The sequence below is a fragment of the Macrosteles quadrilineatus genome, unplaced genomic scaffold, assembly GCF_028750875.1.
Source record: "Macrosteles quadrilineatus isolate MER2022 unplaced genomic scaffold, UCM_ALF_1.0 Scaffold_24__1_contigs__length_1734639, whole genome shotgun sequence".
Lineage (NCBI taxonomy): Eukaryota > Metazoa > Arthropoda > Insecta > Hemiptera > Cicadellidae > Macrosteles > Macrosteles quadrilineatus.
This window is the reverse complement of record NW_026542617.1, coordinates 1,556,949-1,569,305: the sequence shown is the minus strand read 5'-3', so window position 1 is coordinate 1,569,305 and position 12,357 is coordinate 1,556,949. Positions and strand designations below refer to the sequence as shown.

At 32.6% G+C, this 12,357-nt stretch overlaps 1 protein-coding gene across 1 annotated transcript in view; it reads left to right on the top strand.

The window, feature by feature from the left end:
• Positions 1–6,946: 6,946 nt before the first annotated feature.
• LOC129005583 (uncharacterized) overlaps positions 6,947–12,357 on the top strand; it is a 124,983-nt gene continuing 119,572 nt past the window's right edge. The window contains exon 1 of the mRNA XM_054434510.1: positions 6,947–7,022. The gene's annotated coding sequence lies outside the window, so the exon portion shown is untranslated. The remainder of the gene's footprint in view (positions 7,023–12,357) is intronic.

The following is a 12,357-nucleotide window of genomic DNA, read 5'->3' as shown; positions in this document are numbered from 1 at the left end:
ACTTTCAACCAATCAGAGAAGATCTTATTCTTATGTATAAATACTAACGGTTCCCTGCTCTAGGCCTCAGTTGGTGGACAGAATTTGTTAATGTAACTAGTGATTCATTGTAAAGTCTAATGTCTTAGACATGTGCTCCCAGGATGATCTGGTATGTACCTACAAATTAATATTATAGCTTTAGTTCATCAATTTAAAAAATCATAAATTCAAATATGGTAGGTTTTAAAGTAAAGAAAGTTATAAAACATGCTTGTTCAAACATAATATCACTGATTCAGTTGTTTCATTTCTTTTTTTTTAGGGTTCAAGTTTCATGGGAGAAAAGTAACAAATACTGTAATGAACTTTTATTTTGAACTAAACAAAAGGAATTGTTGACCGTTATAAAGAAAATATTTAAGAAGAAAATAATAAAATTTAGTTTGTGTTTCAAAAGTGACTTTTAATCAGATCCAGTAGCCAATATTTTAATAAAGCCTTTTCTAAATTAAAATGTGCCTCAAAAATTATAAAAGTTTCAAATTGACTCTAAAAGAGGTTACAAAGTGCGCCACTCTGCTTGTCTTTATTAATTATGGCTACTGAAGTAATAGTGCAGTGTTAACCGTTTCTGTAAAAAAAAAAAAAAAAAAAAAGCAAGATGCCTCCGAAAGTAGACTTTTTAGTTAAAGACGAGCTTATTTATGAACTTAAAATAAGAAATGCACAAGTTGACAAAACATGGACAGTGCAAACTCTTAGAAAGAAATTAAGAGCATTAATTAGTTTAAATGTTTCACCAAGTGCATCAAATATCCAGAAGGATATTGTAATTGCTGACGAAATCAGTGTTTTAAGTGATAAGATCGAACAAATAGAGGCATGTATAGATGATATTTTAGTTAGAAATAGACCTGTAGACATTGTAAGATACGAAGAAAAATTAAGACATATCAATGATAGGGTTAGTTTTCTAAAGGAGTTTCGGCTAGAAGCAAGTGTTGAGAGTGAAATTAATAAAATGTCAAAAGCTTTGAATGCCATTAAAGGCAAACTCGAGTCAGCAAGTGTAGAAAGTAGTGCTAAGGAGGAGGTAGTTCGTAAATTAAGTGAATCAAATATAGAAGAAGAGGAGTTAGACGAAGTTTTTGATAACAAACTTAATTTAAGTAATAATCGGGACAAAAGTGATCAAGTTTTTGAGAGTATGATGGGTAAGTCTCAATTTTCAAAGTTGAAAAATCCGATCGAAGAACATTTGAAAAGGTTTAAAATAACAAATGGGTTAAATGTTAGTGAGCTACTAGACTTTTTGCGAAATGTATTAAAGCTTAAAGAGACTACTGATTTGTCAGACGGACAAATCCTAGACCTATCTTTAAATTATGCGACAGAGCCTTTGTTATCTAAGATAGTGGAATGCAAGGGTACAAATAAGAGTGTCCATGGTTTACACAGTGCATTGTTACAATACTTTATTCCAATTGGTTTACGGGAAAATCTGAAGAGGGACTTAGTAACTAGGGCACAAAGAAGGAATGAAGCTTTAGCGATGTACATAACTGAAGTCAGGGACAATTGTAAGGTGTTAGACTGTAAATTCAATGAAGGTGAACTAGTGGAAATTATTAAACTGGGGATACACGAAGATGACAGGGCAAAGCTAGTGTTTATGGGGGACCCGAAAAGCTTCGAAGACTTAGACAAGTTATGCATTCATGCGCAAAATGTACGGTGCGTAGAGTCGCAGCGCAAAAGCTTAGAGGTTCGCGGTAACCGGTACCATGGGGCAAACAACGTTCAAGAGGGAAGAGTTTGTTTCAACTGTAACCGACCTGGTCACCTAGCCCGTAATTGCTACAGGCCTGCAAACAAAGGGAATAACCGAGAGTCAAAAAACTGGGTTCGAGGGGGAGGATTCAGGGATCAGCAGGGAACCTCTCCCAAGTAAAAACAGATGTTAAACATAATGTATATAAATTAGAAAAACAAAAGGTTAAGAGGGTCATATGTAAAATAAGAAGGAGGTTAAATAAATGTGAGTACAGGGAATCCTTAAATAACAGCTCAAAGTTTAATTTGCCAACAGTGGAAATAGAATTTAGTAAAAAGATCAGGGAAAATGTTTTAATAGATACAGGTAGCAGTGTAAATTTGATCAATGAAATTATGTTAGAGAAGTTAAAACATGAAAAGTTAGTTAAACATGTGTATCCAGCATCCGAAAACTGTTTTTCAGCAAATAATGAACAGATTGAAATACTTGGGGTTTGTTATGTTAGGTTAAAGTTGGGAAGATTTTCTTGGAATGTAAGATTTTTAATAGGTAAAAATATAACATGGAATGTAATTTTGGGATCAAATTTCATTAGGGACACTGGAATGGTAATAGATTTACAGGAGGATCAGTGTTACTTTAATTTTGATGAAAATGTAAAAATTAGTTTGGTAAATAACGTTTCAGTAATGAGTAACAATGTAAATCAGAGTATTAAAATAGGTAGTCAAAGGGCAAAGGTTGAAATTTGTAAGTTAATTGCAGCATACCCAAATGTTTTTACAAAGGATATCGGTGAAGCAATAGACTTTGAGTATGACATAAAGTTAAAGGACGATGAACCGGTGAACATAAGACCGTATCCATTAAGCCCTCCAAAAATGAAGATATTACAAGGTATAATAGATGATTTGTTAAAACAAAATATTATTAGACCTAGTATCTCAAGCTATGCAAGTCCAACTTTCATTGTACAGAAGGGAAATACTGATAAGTGGAGAATGGTTGTTAATTACTCCAAGTTAAATTCAAAGGTTGAAAGAGTGAATCATCCGATTGGGGATTTACATGATAGTTATCATTATTTACAAGGGGCAGAATATTTTACAGTGCTTGACCTGTGTAATAGTTTCCATCAGATAAAACTTTCTGAGAGAAGTAAACATATAACCGGTTTTGTAACACCCTTTCAAAGCTTTGAATTTAACAGGATCCCATATGGTCTGCATTGTGGTTCAGGACTGTTAAGCTCATACTTAAATAAGGTATTTCATGACATTAAGTTTAAGTACGTTATGAATTTTGTCGATGATTTAATCGTTTATTCAGAGTTTAGAAGAACATATTGTTCATTTGACAGAGGTAATTAAGAGGTTAAGTCGACACAATTTAACAGTTAATCCTGAAAAAGTAAGTTTTGCTTTCAAAGAAGTTAGTTTTTTGGGTCACAAAATAAGCAAGAATCAGATTAGAGTCGATCCTGAAAGAACAAGAGCCATAAGGGAGTTTCAATTCCCAAAAACCGCAAAAGAAGTGGGTCGTTTCGTGGGAATGGTTAATTACTTTTCTAAGTATATTAAGGATTTTAGCAAGATTTGTAGTCCTTTGAATGACTTGAGAAAAAAGAAAGCAAAGTTGTGGACAGAGGAGTGTAACAATAGTTTTTTGAAGCTAAAAGAATGCATAATAAACCCACCTGTTCTTAAAATAGCTGATTTTAGTAAACCATTTATTTTGATGTGTGATGCTTCAGAGATAGGGTGTGGTAGTGTTCTCTTACAGGAGTACGATGGTGATAGATTACCTGTAGGGTATTATTCAAAGAAATTTACAGATGCTGAAAGGGCAATGTCAGTGTATGAAAAAGAGGCTTTGTCCATTATTTTAGGCATAGAGAAGTTTCACTCATTCTTAGAGGTACAACCTTTTTTGTTAATCACAGATAACAATGCATTGTCATGGGCACTTGTCCATTTTAGGAAGTTAGGGCGATTAGGGCGTTGGGTTGAACGCATATTAAGTTTGCCATTTACAATTGAGCATGTTAAAGGTACTGAGAATAAAGTGGCTGACTGTTTATCCAGAATGTTTGAACAGAAACAAGAATCATGTAGCGTTATGAGTAAAACTAGGCAAGCTTCTCATATAAGAAACAAGTGTGATGTAAACAGAGAAAGGTCTAATAAGCTAGAGAGAAATCAGGTAAACATTGTAAATAATTTTCCCTTAGCTTTTAAGTCAATTTTAGACCATCAAACTAAAGATGAGGAAGTAAAAAACATTGTAAGTAGCATTAAGGCGGGTACAAATTCAGATAAGTACTACTTGAGCAAAGGTGTTTTAATGTGTAAACTTAATGACAAGTGTAAGGGTAAAATTTATCTGCCAAATGTGTTAATTGACATGGTTTTCAATTATTACCATACGAGTGTGTATGGAGGGCATCCTGGTATAAGGAAAACTGTAGCAAAGGTATGTGAACATTTTTATAGACCAGATCTCGTAAAGGAAATTAAATTAAGAGTGTCAAATTGTAAGTTATGCAAAATGAGTAAACCAGTTCAAAGAGTGTATGAGGGTAAATTGATTGCTACACATGCAAGTGAAGCAATGGAGAAAATATATATTGATGTATTTGGACCCTTGGTAAGATCTAAGCAAGGTAATAATAACATTTTAATTGCAGTTGATGATTTCTCAAAGTATAGTTGGTTAATACCTATGCATAACTGTAAAAGTACTACAATCATAAGAAAAGTTGAGGAAATTATTTTTAACAATTTTTCTTGTTGTAAGCAGATTATTTCAGACAATGGTGCTTGTTTTACGAGTAACGAGTTTAAGAATTTTTGTTTTCAGTATGGAATTGAGCACCATACTATTGTACCCTATAAGCCATCTGGTAATCGCTCAGAACGTTACCTAAGAAATGTTAAGTCTATGTTACAGGTATTCTATCATGACAAACAAAATGTGTGGGACAAGGACTTAAACTTTTTGCAGATGAGCCTTAACACTGCCTTAAATGAAAGTGTTAATAGTGTTCCTTTTAAATTAATGTTTAATAGGAGTCCAAACCATGGTTTAAGCAACTTATGGAAGCTTAACGAGTTGGTAGACAGCAAGTTAAACATAGAGGAGGTGCAAGAAAATATTAAAAGGGCAATCATCAATGTAAAAAAGTCAGTTGCTGAAAATAAAAGGTGTCAAAGGTATTCCCCAGAAAGAACAAAGCATCCATTCAAGGTTGGAAGTAAGGTATACTTAAAGACTCACTTTCTTAGTAATAAGGTGAACAAATTTCAAAGTAAACTGGCGTTAAGGTATGATGGTGTGTATCGAATAATTCATTTTCTGAATGATGTTGTGTGTTTAATACAGAAAGTAGACAATTTGCAGGAAGTGAAGAGAGTACACATCAGCCAACTAAAGCTTGGGTGATAACACAAGATGTTATCAAGGAAGTATGTCCCACAATTAGGGGCAACTAAAGATAACAAAAATGATCCTTTATAGGTAACTGTGACTCATTTGTATATATTTTGACAAAAATTTAAATATGTAAAAATATAAGGTGTAAATATAATTAGAATAAGTAATAACCGGTTATTGTGAACATGAAAATATCTTTTATGTGGGTAAATGATATTTTAAAGCAATCAGAGATAAAAGTTTGAATATTGACAAAGATTATCTCTAAGTTGCATAAAGCTGGTTTATAATAATCTTGTGCTTGTGAAATTTAAGATTTGCAGGTATAATAAGAAAATATAAACATGAGCAATCATTGGTACCTAATAAAATGACCAGGAAACGAAATAGCACATTCTAGAGTGTAGATTTTATAATGAAGGGAAACAAAACATGGTGAAGTGGGCATGATATACATGTTTGTGATTACATGCGAAAGGAAATTTTGTACTTTTATCTGGTAGGTAAAGGGTAAAATAAATGTTTTTACAGCATTTACAGGAACCAGAAGGAAAGATTGAAATGAATATTGATTTTGTTTGTTAATAAGGAGTTGATAATGTTTTGCTACAGAGCAAAAAAAAAAAGAGTTGTTGATTTACACAAATGATGTTTAATTTATTTGTATTTATTTAGGGAAGTCAATACAGTAGAAAAAAAAAATTATAAAGTAAATGAACTTGTTAACATTTTATTTTATACTGGGTTGTTTAATAGAATAAAGCATTAATCTGGGATAACTGAGAGCTACTTGACTTTACTGTACTGGACTTAACTTCTTTGATAAACGAATGAATGTGGTGTGAATGGCGCAAAAGTACAAATGAGTGTGTGAATGATTTACTTTAAAACTTTACAGACTACAAGACAAATCAAGATTTTACAATACTGACTCACAGACTTAGTTGATGGACAGATAATAAAACTTGGTCAGTTATCTTAGGTCAATGTTTGGGTAAAGGAGGAAGTTTGCTAATAGTTGGGTTGAAGATAACACAAAATATTCTATTGTATTACCTGACCTAAATATTTTCACTCATATATTCTATTCTAAAAACATGGGTTTTACTTGATTGTATTTTCAGTTCAGTTTGAAGAATAAATATGAACAAAAATCACACTTTGTGGATTAAGATTTTGAAAGTTGAAATATTTTGTTTGTTACCGTGTATTATTTTATTTTTATATTTCTTGTATTAATACTTTGTTTGTAACATGTTAAACAGTTTTATTGGTGGAGAATTGTAAGCGGGGTGTGACATTTTGTTGAGATCTCTGCTCTTAAGAAACGAGGTTGAGCAGCTTCCCAACCAGGAGCGCAGTGAGGCATCTCGCACCTGTGGTTTTCGCTTCTAAGCACCACCTAGCGCCATGATGAGACTTAGTCAAGTTGGAAGAATTAATTTTTATTTAAATTCTGTAATGGAGGTGGGAAGATGTAACGATTTTGTAATTTTGTTTAAAAGTTAAAATGTAAAAAAAAATAATTTTGTAGCGGTCAACATAATTTAAATAAATATTTGAAATGTCAGTTACAGTTAGTTGTAGGGTTTAATCATGCTTGTTGTTTAAAATCAGACAGTTAAAGACAGGAAAATTCAAATTATGTAATGATGGACTAAAGCTGGTCTGTGATTGGTTACTTTCAACCAATCAGAGAAGATCTTATTCTTATGTATAAATACTAACGGTTCCCTGCTCTAGGCCTCAGTTGGTGGACAGAATTTGTTAATGTAACTAGTGATTCATTGTAAAGTCTAATGTCTTAGACATGTGCTCCCAGGATGATCTGGTATGTACCTACAAATTAATATTATAGCTTTAGTTCATCAATTTAAAAAATCATAAATTCAAATATGGTAGGTTTTAAAGTAAAGAAAGTTATAAAACATGCTTGTTCAAACATAATATCACTGATTCAGTTGTTTCATTTCTTTTTTTTTAGGGTTCAAGTTTCATGGGAGAAAAGTAACAAATACTGTAATGAACTTTTATTTTGAACTAAACAGAAGGAATTGTTGACCGTTATAAAGAAAATATTTAAGAAGAAAATAATAAAATTTAGTTTGTGTTTCAAAAGTGACTTTTAATCAGATCCAGTAGCCAATATTTTAATAAAGCCTTTTCTAAATTAAAATGTGCCTCAAAAATTATAAAAGTTTCAAATTGACTCTAAAAGAGGTTACAACCTAGTAATTCCTTCGGTCAAAATAAACAGAAAATGAAGGATAAATTTTTTTCCAAAATCGTTTCGTTAACCAGATATCCGCCATTTTGTATTTTTTACATGCAAATATTTATCTTTACACTTTTTCTACCGATGTTTATGCAAATTGGTATGTATGTTAAGGTAGGAGAGACCCATGCTATAAAAAACGATTCATCTCGATTCACCCTAAAAATAAAATAAAATAGTAATAAAATAGTATTAAAATTATATAAGAATTTTGTCTTAGTCTTTGTGGTCCATCCCCCTTAAGGGGAAAAAAGTGATTATAGCTTAAGACAGTAGATATTTATGGCTATTATTGATATACCAAGTCTCACTACTTTATCTATATTGTTAAAAAAATATAGCCAATCCAGGACTTTTCAACCATACTGTATAACGCCAACACGAAATTTTTCCGTTGAACTCTTCCGAATTTCTTAGGCGATTTTGACCATTCATGTCTCATTAGAAAGAGCGTGTCACGTACATTTGCAAACCAACCTTACATTTTTTAAATCCCTTGGGCTCAGCCCCAGTGGCTCTTAAAGAACCCATGTTATGCCTATGAAGAACATATTGATTTATTTATATTAGGATCAGCTCAATTAGTTGCTGTTATGCAATTCAAGGATATAATGTAGGCTACATTATTAACATGTTACTGATTTGTTTGAAATACTATATTCACTATTTCAATTTGGGTTTGCTGGATAATTTAATCCATTTTACCAAACAATAAAAATTAATGGACAAAGTACTATATTTCATGAGCAATCATTGAAAGGACCGATTGAAGTCCCCATCAACCAAAAGAATGCCTACTAAAGCAAATAAAATTGAGACGAACATGTAATGCACGAAATCAGGTGGTTCTTAAGTATGTGAAAAAATTTATCGCTATTCAAAAACAGACGGAAAACTTGAAAAGAAATGAAATGAAATGAAATAATATTTTATTTCCCATTAATTATTTGAAATGAAATAATATTTTATTTCCCATTAATTATTTACAGATAAGTACATTGTTTTTTTTCTTTACTTAAATATGATACAGCAAAACATTACTAACTAGATAACAAAACAAAAAATATATACTGTAGAAATAAGTGAATAAAAGTGTAAAAAAAAATACATTCTATAAGAAAGGAAAAAGTCTACATAGGCAGGACCTGTGCGTAGACTCGAGTTGCGAAAAAGATTAATTTAAATGGGAAGTAAAAAATATATAGGAGAAAAGAAATCGTATAATTAAAACTTAGTTTTATTTGTCTTGCTTGAAACTGAATTTTGTGTTCTGGAATAAATTGACGGAAAAAAAACTCTTTGTGCAAACAGAGGTAATTTGTAAAAATCTGGTGAAGATTGAGGAGGAGAGGTGGAGTGTGGTGTATTATGGTATTAGTCAGTCAGTGAAAGTGGTGTATCAGTGATTGTGTAGGGTCAACGGTCAGGTCCGCCCAACGCGATAACGGCCTCGGTGTCCTCTGAACTCAATCCTACAAGCCACCCCACAACATGCTTCTTAAATAGAGAGAGAGAGGGTGAATTTAGAATGTTGACATTTTGATATCTGTTACACATGTTACGATAAATGATTTGAGTTAAGTGAAAGCAATTCGTATTTGAAAATGATTTGAACGTTTGTGGAACACTTACACCAACATTTCGAGAAAAGCGCGTATTGTGGGGATGAGTAATTTTTACAAAAATATTATCAAAGTTTTTGTACATGTGAACTAAAATAAATTTCAAAAATAACTGCCTGACTGTCAAAACTCCCGATTCTACAAAAAGATCGTCAGTTGAATATCTAAAGTGTTTTTTAAAAGCAACTTTAAGTATTGTTTTCTGCACTACAAAAACAGGTTGCAAGATAGTTTTGTAAGCACCACCAAAAGCAATAATTCCAAAAGACAACAATGATTGAACATATACATAGTATGCTAATTTAATTTCTTGCTCTTCGAGAATATCACTAAGTTGCCTAAATGCATAAATATATTTACGTAATTTATTTTTTAGATATTCAACATGTTCCGACCATTTCATCTTTGAATCAAAAACAATACCAAGATATTTGTATGAATCAACTTTTTCAATTTTGCTACAGAAACAAGAGTTATTGAAATGATTTCCACAGACATGAATAGTTAGGTTATCAAGTTTGTATTCGGTTATCTTGCGTAATGAAATTGGCATAAATTTTGTTTTAGATATATTGAGGGACAATACATTTTGGTCAAGCCATTTTTTTAGTAAACAGAGGTCTGATTCTACCTTGTTTTTAACCTCCTCCCAGGATGCTCCGGTTACAAATATTAGAGTATCATCAGCAAATAATGTTAATTTTCCTTCTGTTTGAATTTTAGAAATATTGTTAATATAAATGAGGAATAAAACAGGACCAAGGGTCGAACCCTGGACCACACCATACTCCACTGGCAAAACATCGCTTGACACTTCACAAAGTGCGACAGTATGTAGCCTATCAGAGAGGTAGCTGCTGAACCAAGCGAGCGAAGTGCCGCGCACCCCGACAAGCTCAAGTTTGCGCAACAATCGACTTCTGCCCACTGAGTCAAAAGCTTTTTTAAAGTCTAAGAAAATTAACATACTTCGTTTGTTGCCATAAATTGCCTCGTTAATGTATTTATTAATATCAAATAAAGCATCAGATATGTTTTTGTCACTCCTGAAACCATACTGATTTTCACTTAAAATATTGCACTGGTGGAGGTAAAAAACAAGTTGGTCTTTAGCAATTTTCTCTAAAAGCTTAGCAATTACACTTAACAAAGAAATCGGACGAAAGTTATTCATGTCTGTGAAATCATTAGATTTGTGCAATGGAATAATCTTGGCCAATTTCAGCTCGTTTGGGAATATACCAGATGTCAGGCTAAGATTGACAATGTGCAGAAGAGGAGCACATAGAGAGTGGATGTTTTCTTTAAGAACAAAGGCCGAGATACCATCATGGCCAGGTGCAGACCCTCCGCGCAGACCCTGGATGTAACGTTCTAGGTCAGCGTGTGTGACCGTGTTGAATGTAAAAATCGTGTCAAGTGAGAAGTCGGCGTCGTTTACGACTGGAGCCCCAGCTGAATTTATTGAGTTGGCCAATTTAGAACCTACTGATGTAAAAAAGTTATTGAAATCGTTTGCTATTTTAGTCTTAATGTTCGCATTATTCGAAGAACCAGGTAAAACTTTTTCGTATGGGAAATGGTCCTTAGAGCAATTCCTGCCTGATATTTCACTAACTATGCCCCAAAATAATTTTGGATCCCTGTTAGATTCTGAAATTTTACCCCTATAATAATTTTTCTTTGCAATTTTGATGTCTTGATTTAAAGATAGGCGCAGGGCCCTGAATCTATCTAGTAGTAATAAATTAAACGGTTGGGTTTTGATCTTTTTACTTAACTTGTCTCGTTTTCGAATTAATTTTATGAGATCTACGGTAATCCAAGGCTTTATTTTTTTTAATCTTGTAGAGTGATGTTTGATTGTTTTAGTTGAGGCTTTTATGCAGTTACTCAGTGTCGAACAAAAACATGCTGTGCACTGATTAACCTCGTGATTGATCATGATTGGACTCCAGTCTGTTTTTGTAATATGTTCAGTTAATGTAGCGTGATCAATGTAGGTGCGAAATTGGTTCTGTGACTGAGTGTTCAGTTCCTGTAGGTGTCTGAGTGGTGTTAGTGATTGTAAGCGCAGTGCTGTAATGGTCAGTGATGTGAGAGTGTATGACAGCAGATTTGACTCGTCTCATATCTTGGAAACGGACAAAAATGTGGTCAATACAAGTAGATGTGTTGTGTGTCACTCTGGTAGGCTTGTCGATGCACTGGACTAGTCCAGCACCTAGTAAAGTGTTTAAGTAAAAATCCGTTATTGCATCAGTTTTGTGTAAGTCGATGTTAATATCACCCAAAAAGATACAGTTAGTATCTTTACTTATGCGATTATAATAGCATTCCAAACCATATATAAAATGATCAATTTCACTATCAAACGTCCTGTAAACAGCTAACAGATTGAATGTTTTATTAAAAAGACTGAATTCCAAAGAAATACCAAAAACTCTGTTGATGTTAACTTGTGTTACGGTAGCAGACAGTTGTTTGTTGATGAAAACAATGACTCCGTCATTTTTGTTGTTTTGTGTATCTGTCATTGTACAGTCAAACCCGTCCATGTGACCCACCTCCCCCCTGCTCAACCAACACTCTGATATCTAGATTAGCATTCAAAGACTGTAAATACACTGATAAATTATCAAAATTTTGTGAGAAACTTCTGATGTTCGTGTGAAATATTTTAAGACTACCTACTATTTATTGGGGGTTCATTAAAAAAAAATTCGCTTTCAAAAACATTATCCAGCTCCAAGCAAGAATCGTATTCAAAAGGTGTATTTTCATCTATGTTGCCAATCATCGTCCCGCATAGGCCCCCCTGCCCGTGCCTATCCTGATAACTTAAATAACAAATTAATATTTACATACATGAAATGAAATGTTGCAATTGTTAATAATCAAACCATAAAAATAAAATCATTGAAAATTACTTGAATGAGATATAATATGAGTTAATACACGCAAAGTTTACTATTATTCATTGCTTTACCTCAAAACACTTAAATACATAAATTTCTTTTGGAAATAAATAAATAAAACTCTGATGGAATAGCTTAAATTAAATTAATGGTATTTTGGTGTAATAAATATTATAAAATAACTAATGGACTTTTCTTGCATCCCTTGCATCTCAATTAAATAATGAATAAATAATTCTACTAATTTTACATGCAAAGAAGCATACTATTACAAAGATTGAACTGAGGTAACAAATAATTTAATAAAATATTTCACTTCTTAACTCCATGCAATTGTTCAACACATGATAT